Source organism: Ctenocephalides felis, unplaced genomic scaffold (assembly GCF_003426905.1).
Source record: "Ctenocephalides felis isolate EL2017-DRISC unplaced genomic scaffold, ASM342690v1 CF-g0.4_SCAFFOLD_00845, whole genome shotgun sequence".
NCBI classification, from domain to species: Eukaryota; Metazoa; Arthropoda; class Insecta; order Siphonaptera; family Pulicidae; genus Ctenocephalides; species Ctenocephalides felis.
In genome coordinates this window covers 33,885,658-33,898,927 of record NW_020536999.1, presented here as the reverse complement: position 1 = coordinate 33,898,927, position 13,270 = coordinate 33,885,658, and positions in this window count along the sequence as shown.

Sequence of the window (13,270 nt, the reverse complement as noted above, 5' to 3'; positions counted from 1 at the left end):
GTCTTATTGTTTATTTGTAATTCATTAATAGTTTTACTATTATAATATAACTATAGATTTTGGTTGATAATTTAGTAAGATTCGATTTTAAGAATCTTATCAATAGCATATGTCAATTATCAACGTACTGGAGCTTTTGATAATTGACAAGACCAATTAACCCTTACGCTACGGATGTCATCCATGGATGGCATGTTGTGGTTACCTTTGCATTAAGATTTATCTCTATGAGTTAAAATATTGAGAATCCTAGTATTTTATTGTAATTTCTAGTTCATTAGAAGCGTAATTTTTTATTTTTTCACACTTTTTTATTGACAATAATCGCTTAATAAATAAAGTTCAGTGGCACACTAGTAGTGTACTACTACTAGTACTAGTACTAGTAGTAGTAGTGTACTACTACTAATGGGCAAGCTGTTCCGTACAGCAGAGATACTCCTGCGGTAAGCACTCTCGAAACGATAGGGTTAAAGTTTGCATTGCTTTCTCTTGTTTGTCATCATATTGAAAATTTCAATTTGAAATAAAATATTAAATATTTGTTATCATAGTTAATTTAGCAAAAAAAAATTTTCTGATTTATGATGCATGATTAGGTTAAAATTAGTCATTCAATTACTACTTTTATAACTTCTGTTCTGTGAATTCATTTTTTTTTCTTTCATTATCTGAATTGTACTAAAAACAAAATTGTAACTAACTAATTAAGTAACTTAATTATGTTTCAATAATAAAATACTTCATAAAAGTTAAATAATTTTTACTATATTATATTATATTTTGCTATTATAGTTGTTTTTTGCTTTGTGGTACAAATAACACATACTAAATTGCTTCCTTTATTATGAGATGCGAACAATCGATCATGTTAAGAATAAAATAAGTGTTCAACTAAATAGAACATTTTATTATCATATGTTTTCATATGGAATTTCTAGTTGTCGAGTTCACCTTGCATTTTTATAAATGTAGGTAACGCATATCGTATAATTATTGCAGATGAATTTCGATGATGCTATCTTGCGGTTCGATTACTTAGGTATTTTGTATAATGAATATTAATTATTTTCATGATGTTCCCGAGTTATTCAATAATTTTAATTGTCTTTAGAATTCTCAAGCAACCTTCGGCATCTATTGATTTACCACATACAGCTATTTGAATTTTTTTCTTGAAATGTGCATGAAATGAAATTAGAGATATTTACAGTTATATAAGATTTTATATTAAAATTACTTAATCTGGTCTTAATTAAGATATATTCTATTGGTATTAAAACATGCGTTTTTGTATATACATTTAATTAACTACAGCATAAGTAATATTAGCATAAGTAAAGTAGTATGTAAGCATTCTTAGCAAAAGTAATTAATTAGAATGTATGAAAATGTTTGAAGTGAGTAACGCTATTACTAAATCTTACCTATAATAATGCAGCATTTCTAGGAAAGCTAATGCACATATTTTTTAAATTTGAATGTTTGTTGTCATGAAAAAAATTCGATAAGTTACACCGTTTGGGAATTGGAATTCAAATAAACCGATGATTTATCTAACTCAAGAAACTAAATAAATATTCGCAATCCTAAATCTGGTATCAGCAACAGAAATCTGTCAGGACATGAAGATCCTGTGTATTCCTGACATAAGCGTAGAGCCGTAGAGGCGCAGAGGCGCAAAGGATCGATAAGCCGCATGCCTCGTGTCCTGTGTAGATTGTGCACATATAACTATTGCAGGGGTGCGTGCGAATGTACTTGGACAGGGGGACTGAACCCTCAGGATATGATATGTAATATAGTACACGTGTCTGTATTATCATCTGCTTGAATCTCTAATTACTTCTAAACAATTTCGCTCGTTAGGTTTTTGATAATTTTAATATACCATTACATATATTTGATGTAACATTTTTACATAAAAGTATTTTGTTTGAAATTTTAAACATTTTTATTTTTGTTCTAAATAAATAATCTTATATTGTGAATAAATAATCGCAATAAATTTAATTGAACAATGTATATATTAGAATTAAATATTAAATTCAATAATCATAAATGTTTTTGATGAATACATCGAAATATTTTAAATTAAAAATTCTGTGGTTTTGTGGCAGTTAAATGATTTGCAATATTTTTCTCAACTATCAAATCAATTTCAAAAGGGAATCAAATAAAAACATCGAGATGAAACCGCCAGAAATTTTGGCTATTATAGTATACGTGATCTTGAAGCGACATGGCTCAGAATTGAATTTGGAAACTACTGACGCTGACAGGTAGATTGCGGCCTGCCACATCCGTCCGTGCAGATATGAAATCTTCATCTCACGCTAAGTTCATATATCGCAATAAGTACATATCGAGTTTCTTGTCCTTTTTGTAATTTTGATAAAAATTTCAGAACTTTTAAACATTTCGGAATGATATGAGGGAAAATATTTGAACATGTTTGAAATATTATTTTGTAGAAAGTTATAGAATATCATCGAATTTGAATCTTCCATAGAAAAATATGGGCAAACATATTTTAAATAGAATTTGAATATTTATTTCAAGAATAGTTCATTTCAAATGGCCATCGATTATTTTAAAATAAAATAAAATTAAAATCAGCACGCGGACTGACAAGTCTAGAAACAACATGTTTCCAGATAGTCCAGTCATTTGGTCGTTTTGCCGGTACAATACTCCGGGAATTCTGAAAACTGGTAATCTTATAGATTTCGAGGTGCTCTTTACGAAAATCAACTTTTCCACCTCAAATTTGAACGGCAAGTAGCCGCCATATTGAAAAAATGGCGTCAAAAAACAGCTTTTTAAAAATATCTACTTTCTGGCTCATTTTACGATAAAAGTATCTATGTACGAATTAAACTAGAGAAAATTTCCTAAAATTCTTTAGAAAACCGTTTTTTTCTAAAATTGATAGTTTGAGAGTACGGTATTTATTTATTAAAAGGAATGTGGTCAAGTTCAAAGTGCTGTCATATATGGAGAGATTTGATACTATGGCGAGAGCAGCAAAGACTTTGAAGCGGCCGTACTCTCAAACTATCAATTTTACAAAAAAACGGTTTTCTAAGGAATTGTAGGAAATGTTATCTAGTTTAATTCGTACATAGATACTTTTATCGTAGAATCAGCCAGAAAGGAGATATTTTAAAAAAGCTGTTGTTTGACGCCATTTTTCCAATATGGCGGCAACTTGCCGTTCAAATCTGAGGTGGCAAAGTTGATTTTCGTAAAGAGCACTTTGAAATCCATAAGATTACCAATTTTCAGAATTCCCGGAATACTGTACCGGCAACAGCCATTTTTGACCAAATGATTGGACGAAGAGCAGATGGCGCGTTCTAGATATGCATCGGTTTTACCCAACCTTGTGAAGACTTTTTTTTAAAATTACTAATAAGTTTCTAAATGTTACTAATATAAAGAATAATGTAATAATAATAGTATTACTAAATTAAGAAAAATTAATAGTTTAAGTAAGTGATAGAACTTTAAATTATAAATAACTAATCAAAAGATACAACATGGTAAACGAGGGTAGCGTATGGTAAAATTTGCACATCAAGATATTGTTTTTGGAATCAATAGGAGTTATCATCAATTACAGAAGAATAAGTTCAATTTATTTTATATTTATGCAGTAATATCTACGTAGAATTTTCCATTTGAATCTGCAATTAACTCTAGATACCATTAGGTGTTATTTTTACTATTCACGGAAAAAATGATTCAAAATTTAATTAATCCATTTGATTTGAGTATTTGATTCATGATTGAAACTTGTATATTTAGTTTAGAGCTTTTACAGAAAGCTCTATATTTATGAGGCAGGTGCCCCCATTTTCATAGAATTTTTCTTTCTGGTGATGGCGCCAACTCCTTCACTATTCGCGGATACGCGGCATTCGCGCGGTAACGATTTTTCGTTAAGTTCAACTTTGTAGTGTTTGAGTAACGGACTGTCAGTATGAGGGCGTGTGACGTATTGTGCCCGTAGCCGTGCTGCGTAGCCCCGTAGAGCCGCTTCGCTCGGGAGGAACGGCACTGATAGATGGACAGATGAATTCGAAAGATTATGTAACGCCCAGATAAAGATATGTAACGGGAACCTGGAAGCACGTTGCTCTTTTAGCAAATTTGACTAAAATATACTAGTTTTTAACTGGAATCAATATAAAATGGTATTTGCACAAAAACTAATATTTATTTCTAAGTTTAATAAAATATATAAAATTTATTATAATTATTTTCAACTAAGGGGGCGTCCATTAATCACGCGAACGAGTTTTCAAGGATTTTTGGACCTCCCCTCCCCCTTGGTGATATTTGGTGATATTCAAAAATACCCCCCATCCCCCACCAAACATCACGTGTATTTTTAGTCACATGAAAAAACTGTAATTTTTTTAATTTTTTTTTTTAAATGTTTGAACTTTTTTAAAAAAATTAGTTAAAAAATAAATACACGTGATATCTTACTATACTCCTCCTTCCCCCACGTGATATTTTGTGATTTTTTGTCAAACCCCCCCTTCCCCTAAAAACCTCACGTGATTAATGGACGCCCCCTAACCATGTAGTCTTAACAGAGAATGTTGACTGAACATAAACCTCATATACGCGATTCAATAATTCTTTCTATATATTTGCAATCGTAAAAAATTCATAAAAACTTAGGACGCCGCCATGGAATAATAATTTTTATTTTCTACTATACATGCGATAATTATTAATTATTAATGATGCAATTTATCAGTTGTTGGTTACGGGGATATGTAACCTGGAAGCACGTTGCTCTTTCAGCAAATTTGACTGAAATATACTAGTATTTATATGGAAACATTTCAAATTGGTATTTGCACAAAAACTAATATTTATTTCTAAGTTTAATAAAATATATAAAATTTATTATAATTATTTTTAACCAACCACGTAGTCTTAACAGAGTCTGTTAACTGAATAAGAACTTTATATACGCGATTCAATAATTCTTTTTATATATTTGCAATCGCAAACTTTTCCTAAAAACGGAACGCTGCCATGGAATAATAATTTTTATTTTCTACTATACATGTGATAATTATTAATTATTAATGATGCAATCTGTATATCAGCTGTTGGTTTTAGCAAGCTGGTCGAATAAATAGACAATAACATGAATGAATAAATAAATCGTTACTAATACAATAACATGTTATAATAAATCATTTAATTAAGTGATGAAGAACGTAAATATTTTTATAATTAATTGATAACAAATCAGGTTTACGCTTAGGAAATTATTATTTTTATGTTATAATTATTAAATTATATTTTAATATTTTTTATTTTATAATTCATAATGCACTTTTGAATTAAAATATTTAACCTTTTATCTTACTTTTGTGCCATTACTAAACTATTTTGCACACAATTATTTGATGATAATTCAGTTGAAGAATGCCCGATGTAATTATGGTATCCTCTGAAAGTGATCTCTAATTTGAGTTTTCTAATTGATGTGTTAGATGTTATGACTTCGTTCAAATACATCTTATATTTAGGTATGCGAATGTATTCACAATGATATTGAAATATTTCTGGTTTCAATATAAATAATATTAAAAATTCCAGAATATTTTTCTTTGATATAGTTACAAACACATATACAAAGTTAAATATTTTGTAGCGAATATACATGGAATCTTCGATAATTTGTATTCATATTTCGCAACTTCACAATAGTATGCAGACTTTTGCTAGATTAATTAGTTTCTAGTGAAACTTTTTGCGAAAGAATGTGTATCTCTTGGATGTATCATTACATGGGCTTGGGATATACAGTTAAAAAAATAAAATTAATTATAGCAACAAGGTTATACATCAATCGTTAAATTGAATATCCAGTTCTAGTGGTTTTTGAATTTCACAGGTGTACTGACGGAAGTAATTCTAAATGAAATTTAGATAACATTGAAATAAAATGTATGTATATATGTATATGTAAAACCGCTACAACTTCCTGAAGTTGAATCTATGCAAAATCATTCATGATTAATAATGAATTTTTATTTACATGATTTTATATTCTATGTATGCATTATATTACGAGTTAACAAGTGGTACGATTGCGATTTGCGCATCTGTTATGTATCTATATTGTATATACACGATGATGATACGCTCCATCGAGCTTAATGTGAACATATTAGAGCGGGCTGCCTGACATTTATAACTCCATTAACATTTTACTTCCTGCGATCAGGTTCGACCTGGTTCGCTCGGTTTAAGTCCGGTTGCGGCAGCCGGACTCGGTGACAACGATACGCCCTTTGCACACAAAATGCAACCTTATGATAATTTCTAAATTTTACATTTCAACAATGTCAGGAGTTACATTTTCTTCTCTACGCCTGTACTATAAATACATTTTTAAATAAATTTTTATACTGGTGTATTTATATATTTATTTCAAAACCAGGATATGACTTCATTTGTGAGTATCTTTTGAATTTTCCACTCTTGTATCAAAATCACTGCTTTACTTTGGCTTTTTAAGTAAGTTAGAAGTAACAATGTAGTCCCATACAATTTATACCTGGATATATTGCATTTCAGTCCTGTAGCAATTTGAACTTATATTTAATGCAAATAGTTACATAAATGTTTCATTTATCAGTATATTTATGGGGACGTTTTTAACCAACTATCCACCTTATTTAAACACGCTACTTCTTAGTCATTATACATTTGCATAATTAACGTCTAACTGTTACATAAATAATGCATTAAAATTAATGTGCGTACACATGCTCATATAATTTTATTTCTGTTTTATGTAATAAATAAATAATGTTGAACTAAATTCTAAAACTTTTAAGCTTGCGAATAATTTTATATAACAGTTTATTATATAAGTTCGTATATATTATATATTAATATATAATTAGTGAGTTCTTGAGGGCGATACATCAAACAAAGAAAAGGCATAGATTTATAAAATAATCTTTAATTCGAAACGTTTCGACACTCAATTTAATGTCATCATCAGTGGATCTAAAAACAGTATAAAAATTAATATAACTATTAATTATAAAATATGTGGATTGGTATAGAAACTATAGATATAAGAGAAAATTTAACAGAACAGCAACACTTAACAACAAACAGAATATAAAAGATAGAAAAGGTAATAGAAACTAGATATTAAATAGATAAAAAAGAAAAAAGGAAAAAGAATATATATATATATATATATATAAATATATACATATACATATACATATACATATACATATACATATACATATACATATACATATACATATACATATACATATAATATATTTTTAAATTTTTGATCTTTTTACAAGATCAATGTGGCTAAAAACTTTATAGACTTTTTTTTCATTTAGTTGATTTATTGGCTATTGCACATAGTATTATAAAGCCCTAAGATTACACAGAACTTTACTTTGTTTTTCAAGAATTCAGTATAATTTAGTGGCTCAGAGTGGTTCAAATGCAAAATTTACTGTCATAAAGCAAAATGATTTCTAGCAGAAATGTACAAGAAGTATCACTACCCATGTTATTCACATTATAATAACGTTTTTATTTAATTTAATAAAATGTAATTTAAAAAAAAAATTGTAAAAGCTTTTTGTCAATACAATTAATCATTTACCCTTCTCGAAAGAGATTGAGAATCACCGAATCCACCATCGGCACGTGGTAGGAATGAAATGGGTTCGCGTGAACCCCACCGAGTTACTCCGATGGGTCCACTAATACAACCCACTAAAACTTTGCGCTTGTATGTCCCATACAAACATATGTGCATTTATATATGACTATGATCGTGCATTAGCTTTTACGTGTGTTGAGGCAGTTGCGCGTGTCTATTTATTCACTTTGCTGAAGTATATATATAAAGTCTAGGATGTGTGTACTTTATACAGAAGATGCGGTACGAGCTTCCTAAGTTTGCCGGTTGGGCTTGTGAGAGAATGTTTAGTTTCGTTCTGAAAGTAAATTTAGCCAGTATCTGGAAACTGTGATCGGACACACGTATAAACTTCGATAGCAGACAAGCGAACGATATTTTGTTGAACGTATATTGATACTTTTTGAAACAAGGTTTGTTTTTTGGTATATTGCAAACCATCACAGTTGTCTCATGTCTAGGTGATGATTTTTATTATTACAATTAATGTAATACTAAGGTTTTATATCGGTGCTGCAATGTCGTATCAAAGCTATTTTACGTGGAAACTTATTGCTATCTATATTTTAATCACTACTGCTTGACAACAGGCTGCTCGAAACGGGATCGATCCCGGGACCCCTGATTCAAGCCCAGTCGTTCTAGCCACTCAGCTACGACCTAGCGCCCTTAAAAATTTTTTTTTTTATAAAATTTTGATCTTAATAAAACCTTTTATAATTTTAATAAAGTTTTTTTTGAAAACAAATTATGACTATAAATATAGTATGTATTTGTGAAAAGAATTCTTTAAAAGAGTGATTTTGTAATTCACGTGATTCTCGAATTAATTAAAATTGTATGATATTCAACTGAAAATTTTATAACCAATTATAGATACAAACGATGTTAATACAAGTCTTTTGACTTTATCTCAATCAGATCAGACAACGAATTTAAAAACACTTAGGTTTTGAAGAAAACACAATAGAAAAATATTTTCGAGCTGTAATCATGTATACCATTCAAATCATTCATTCTGTTACTATTCTCTAAAAACATTTTGGCAATCTTCCGAATATCAATTGCATCTTCGGTGTTTTCATTGTTTAAAGCACGTCTTCTATTTTAGAAACCCTCTGTTTGAAAGTCGTGCTCTGCGAGGGGTGCCGAATATTATCCCTTTACAGGCGGCGTATAAAAGGGTGTGCATTTCGCACGTCCCGTATTTGTCTGAGAGAAAATTAACCACCATAAATATCATTTCGACCCCCCAGGACTCATCAAAACCTCTAGCCCCTTTGGTACGCCACTGGATACATGGAGGAAATTAGTGAGGTAGCAGGCAGAAGCAGGTGGAATGGTTTTAACTTATGAACTCGTTTATTAAAGGGAAGGAAATGATGCTAAGAAAAGCTTTAGGGCTAAATTAGGATCTACTCTATTAGGATAAGCATGAGTTTTCATAAACATCTATATATGTGTGTTTTTCTATTGGGAATTATTCAAATGTATATACTTTACAATGTATTCTTTGTACCTATTTTTGATGCATGAATTTTAAATGTTATGATTAATATAAAGTTCAATATAATCTTTGAACACCTGCAGAAAATATGTTTTTGAATAATATCCGTTGTTTCGTCATAATGTTTATCTGAATTCGTTTTTTCTTTATTATACAGGACAAAAATACCAAACACAGGATATTTATTTTTACCTTATCTGCTTTTCGCAAAAATCTACAGAAACATTTGAAGTTTTGAAACAACGTCATATGCAAACAATAGTATTGTATATCATAATTAACGCGCGACACAATGGAGAACAACACATAGTACGAAACAGTTACAAATGAACGCTGTGACGATATACATAGCCGAATGTTCCATCCAATTTAATATGAACATCGTATGTATTAGACAGAGGGCTCATTCGAAAATTAGAAAATTGCTTTGGATTATATGGAAAATTGTCTATCAAACGTAAAGGGGTACATTCGATATGGTCTTAGTAGCCATGAGTATTAGTAAGAATAGTAAATATCCTGAAAATTTCAATCATTTATTTATTTGCACATATTCATTAGAGAAAGAAAACTTGGAATTAAAGAAAAATGTAATAGTAAATTATCTGAATAAAAGTCGAAATTGTGCCGAGACGAATGAGTCATATTACATTAAGCTTATAAGAAATAGGAAACGCGACTTGTAGAAAGGAATTTGCGCCATATTTTCACATATCGCACACAAATTTTCCAAACCTTCCATCTTCGCTTAGGTGCGTCAATTCTACCTCAGCCCTCTCCATATAATTACCATATTCGCAACTCCAAGACATTCTGTGAGATATTAAGAAGGTCTAGATTTGCATATAGGGCAGCTGCTGGTTGAGCCGTTGAGCGTAGGTTGTGCTACTAAAGACTAAAACTAAACTTTGACTGTGCGTTTGCATTATATTAATTCGCCTTCGTATAATTTTGATGATGGGGTTCAATAGGCGATGCTTTGCTAGTGAAATTGAATGGAAATGAAAATCGGGTCGGGTTGACTGTATTAATAGCTTCCGGGTCTCCTCCGAGGAATTAACCATAAATATGTCATAGTTTATGGAATTTGTGATACCGTTGAATTTTTTTATTTGTGCATATTTTGATATTAAGATTCAGAAAATTTAAGTTATTTATATAATATAAACTAGTTCTACTGGGTGGTTGAACTATTTTTGTATCTAGTAATGATCTTCATAAATATTTAACCCTCCGTCGGGCGCAGCCGATCTGACAGATACAGGGCCAACATTTTAGCATGTTTCTTCATAATTTGACGTCATCGAGATCTCCATATCTCAGTAGCCTCGTTATTTTATGTCTACTATTTATTCGTCCATATTAGATTGTCTTTGAACTTCGCATATTTTGCTAGTAGCAATTTTGTTAAAAAAAACGCACTAAGCCAAATTCTATTTGACGTACTACAAAATGACAAAAAACACTAAGTTTTTACTGTCCTAATTGTTTATATAGTCTTTGTATAAACATTCCAACAGAATCTGACAATTGTTTTTATATAATTAATTAAATTGTTCATTTCAGAAAAAGTAAGGTTTGTGCGTCTAGCATTTTGAGCGCAAGTACGGATTTTCATATTTTGCTATATTATAAAAATAATATTGATCTAGTATATATTTTGTTTTCGTTTACACATAATATACATATTCAGCATTGTGAAAGCACAATTTAAATAAAAATATATAAAACTATAAGCCTCCTGTCAATATATTTATAATCTGTATCTGTCAGATACACTGCGCCCGATTCTGTACATACTTGGACTGCGCCCGATGGAGGGTTAAATATCTATATCAAGAAGAACATATTCTTCCAAATATAGTCACAGTTTCTGGTAGTAATTCACTGATTCCCTTAAAACTATTTGTATTTCAGCTGAAACTACGGTTATCAATTTTTATATAATTCTGATCACTCATAGACCTTCTCATTATTTCACATCCTCCTTGCTCGTGTAATTTATTCTAGAGTGTCAAGAATTAATATCGTTTATAAATATTGCTTGAGCGTTTTCGCATTCAATCACACTAGTTAAATATACTCTTAGTAACAGTATCATTACAAGAAGAAACCTGATAGAATTGGTATCAACAATCAATCAACGAACACTCAATACAGTCGCAAAACGATCTTTAGTACTGATAAATAACATATCAAACGCGAAGCGAATATAGTTTATGGATAACGAGCTGTCAAGATGTCCGCGGGGTCTCTTAACGTCTATATTAAGTTTTATGGGTCGACCACGCCTAGCGGTCTTCACTTGGAAGCTCGTTTTCTGGCATTTGCGCTAGTAAAGGATTTGCAATATTTTTATGCAAAAAGTAGTTTGATATCATCATTAGAGTTCATTATAACAGTATCAACAGTACAGCGAAGGTAAATGTTCGATAACTTTATCATGGATTAAAGATCCCTCTCGGTATAGTGCGTGCGACCACTAGCAAAGGATATTTTTTAAGTATTTTTTAATTTGGTTGATCATTTTTTTGAAAGCTATACAAATTAAACGTATAATATATTTTATAAAGAATATATTCAACAATAATTTTAGAACGAGAATGATCATATATTAGTATTTACTAAAAGATTTAATTGTCAACTGATGATTTTTGCAGGACTATAGATCAGTATCAAATTAACACGAAAAGCGCTAATAGCTAAGTTAAAACTTTGGATCTTGTTTACCATTTTATTCATGCGTACTTGTAATAACAGCTCATGTTTTAAATCAATTCCAATCTATTATTTACCCTTACTAATACTGTTTAATTTATGATTAATTAATTAACGTTACTCGCCACGATAATGTCATAAAAATTCACATGGGCTATGGTAACTATATTAGATTTAATTAAAAATGTTAATTAAGGAAACTTAATGCATCAAAGAAAAATTTTTTTTGTTAAAAGTTCTTGGAAAACACTATTTTTCATGTAACACATACATGACTGATATCAGTGGTGTTGCCAAGCCGGAACGCACCGGAACGTCGTTCCGGTAAATCACTTTTGAGCCGGAACGCGTTCCGGCAAAAAAGGTTTTAAAAAAATTGCTACATTCAGAAAGTGATTTAATAAGTGAATTTTATAAATTTTAATTTAACTAATTTTTATTAAACGTTCCAATTATTGTAATAAACATACATATATGTGCACAAAATGGATTTTGTAATGATTTTTATTTCTTTCCTTTTCGAAAGGAATCGGAACAAACATGGAAACCGGTTTTTGAACCGGTTTTCTAATTTTAGCGTTCCGGCAAAAAAAATATTAGCACAGCACCACTGACTGACATGGTTCTATGATAAATTTTTTTCTCCATATATTGTAACCAGCTAAGAAATTTTTAGGTTTTGTTCTTGACAGGCTAAGCCTTCGAAGTATACTGCAAATGTATCGTTTTCGTCGGACATCTGTGATTGACGTGGGCGTGTCAGACATAGCTAAAGCAGAACTTCTGTCGTCAGACACATGAATGATATGGCGATTAACATGTTATTATGAAACCGAATGAATATCAAGTTTTCTACTAATTAGCTATTGCTACAGTAGAAATTCTACTATTTAGCCAAAATAAACATAGCATTAATATTTTTTTATAACTTATGATTTTTGGAAAAACTATATATGTATCATTACCCACTATTACAGTACCAGACATACAATATTAGAAGAATTTCTAAGTCTTAAAACTGAAAATTGTCTTGGCTGCTTGGCAGTTGTCTAATTGGCAAAATAGCCCCAGTGCAGAATTGCAAATCGTTATTTCGTACGAGACGGCACAGCGATAAACGCCGCACACTCTCACAGATGTGATAATACTAATTGCGAATGCTGCAGTATTCCGCATATGCACGGAACAAACATAGATATTATAGAGAATTCTAATGCTATGTTGAAATGCAAAATGTCTGATTTTTATTATGGAATTTGCTGTATGGTTATATCGTGGATGTTGTGTGAATACTAGTAGTCCCCCATTATGACAACGTGGCA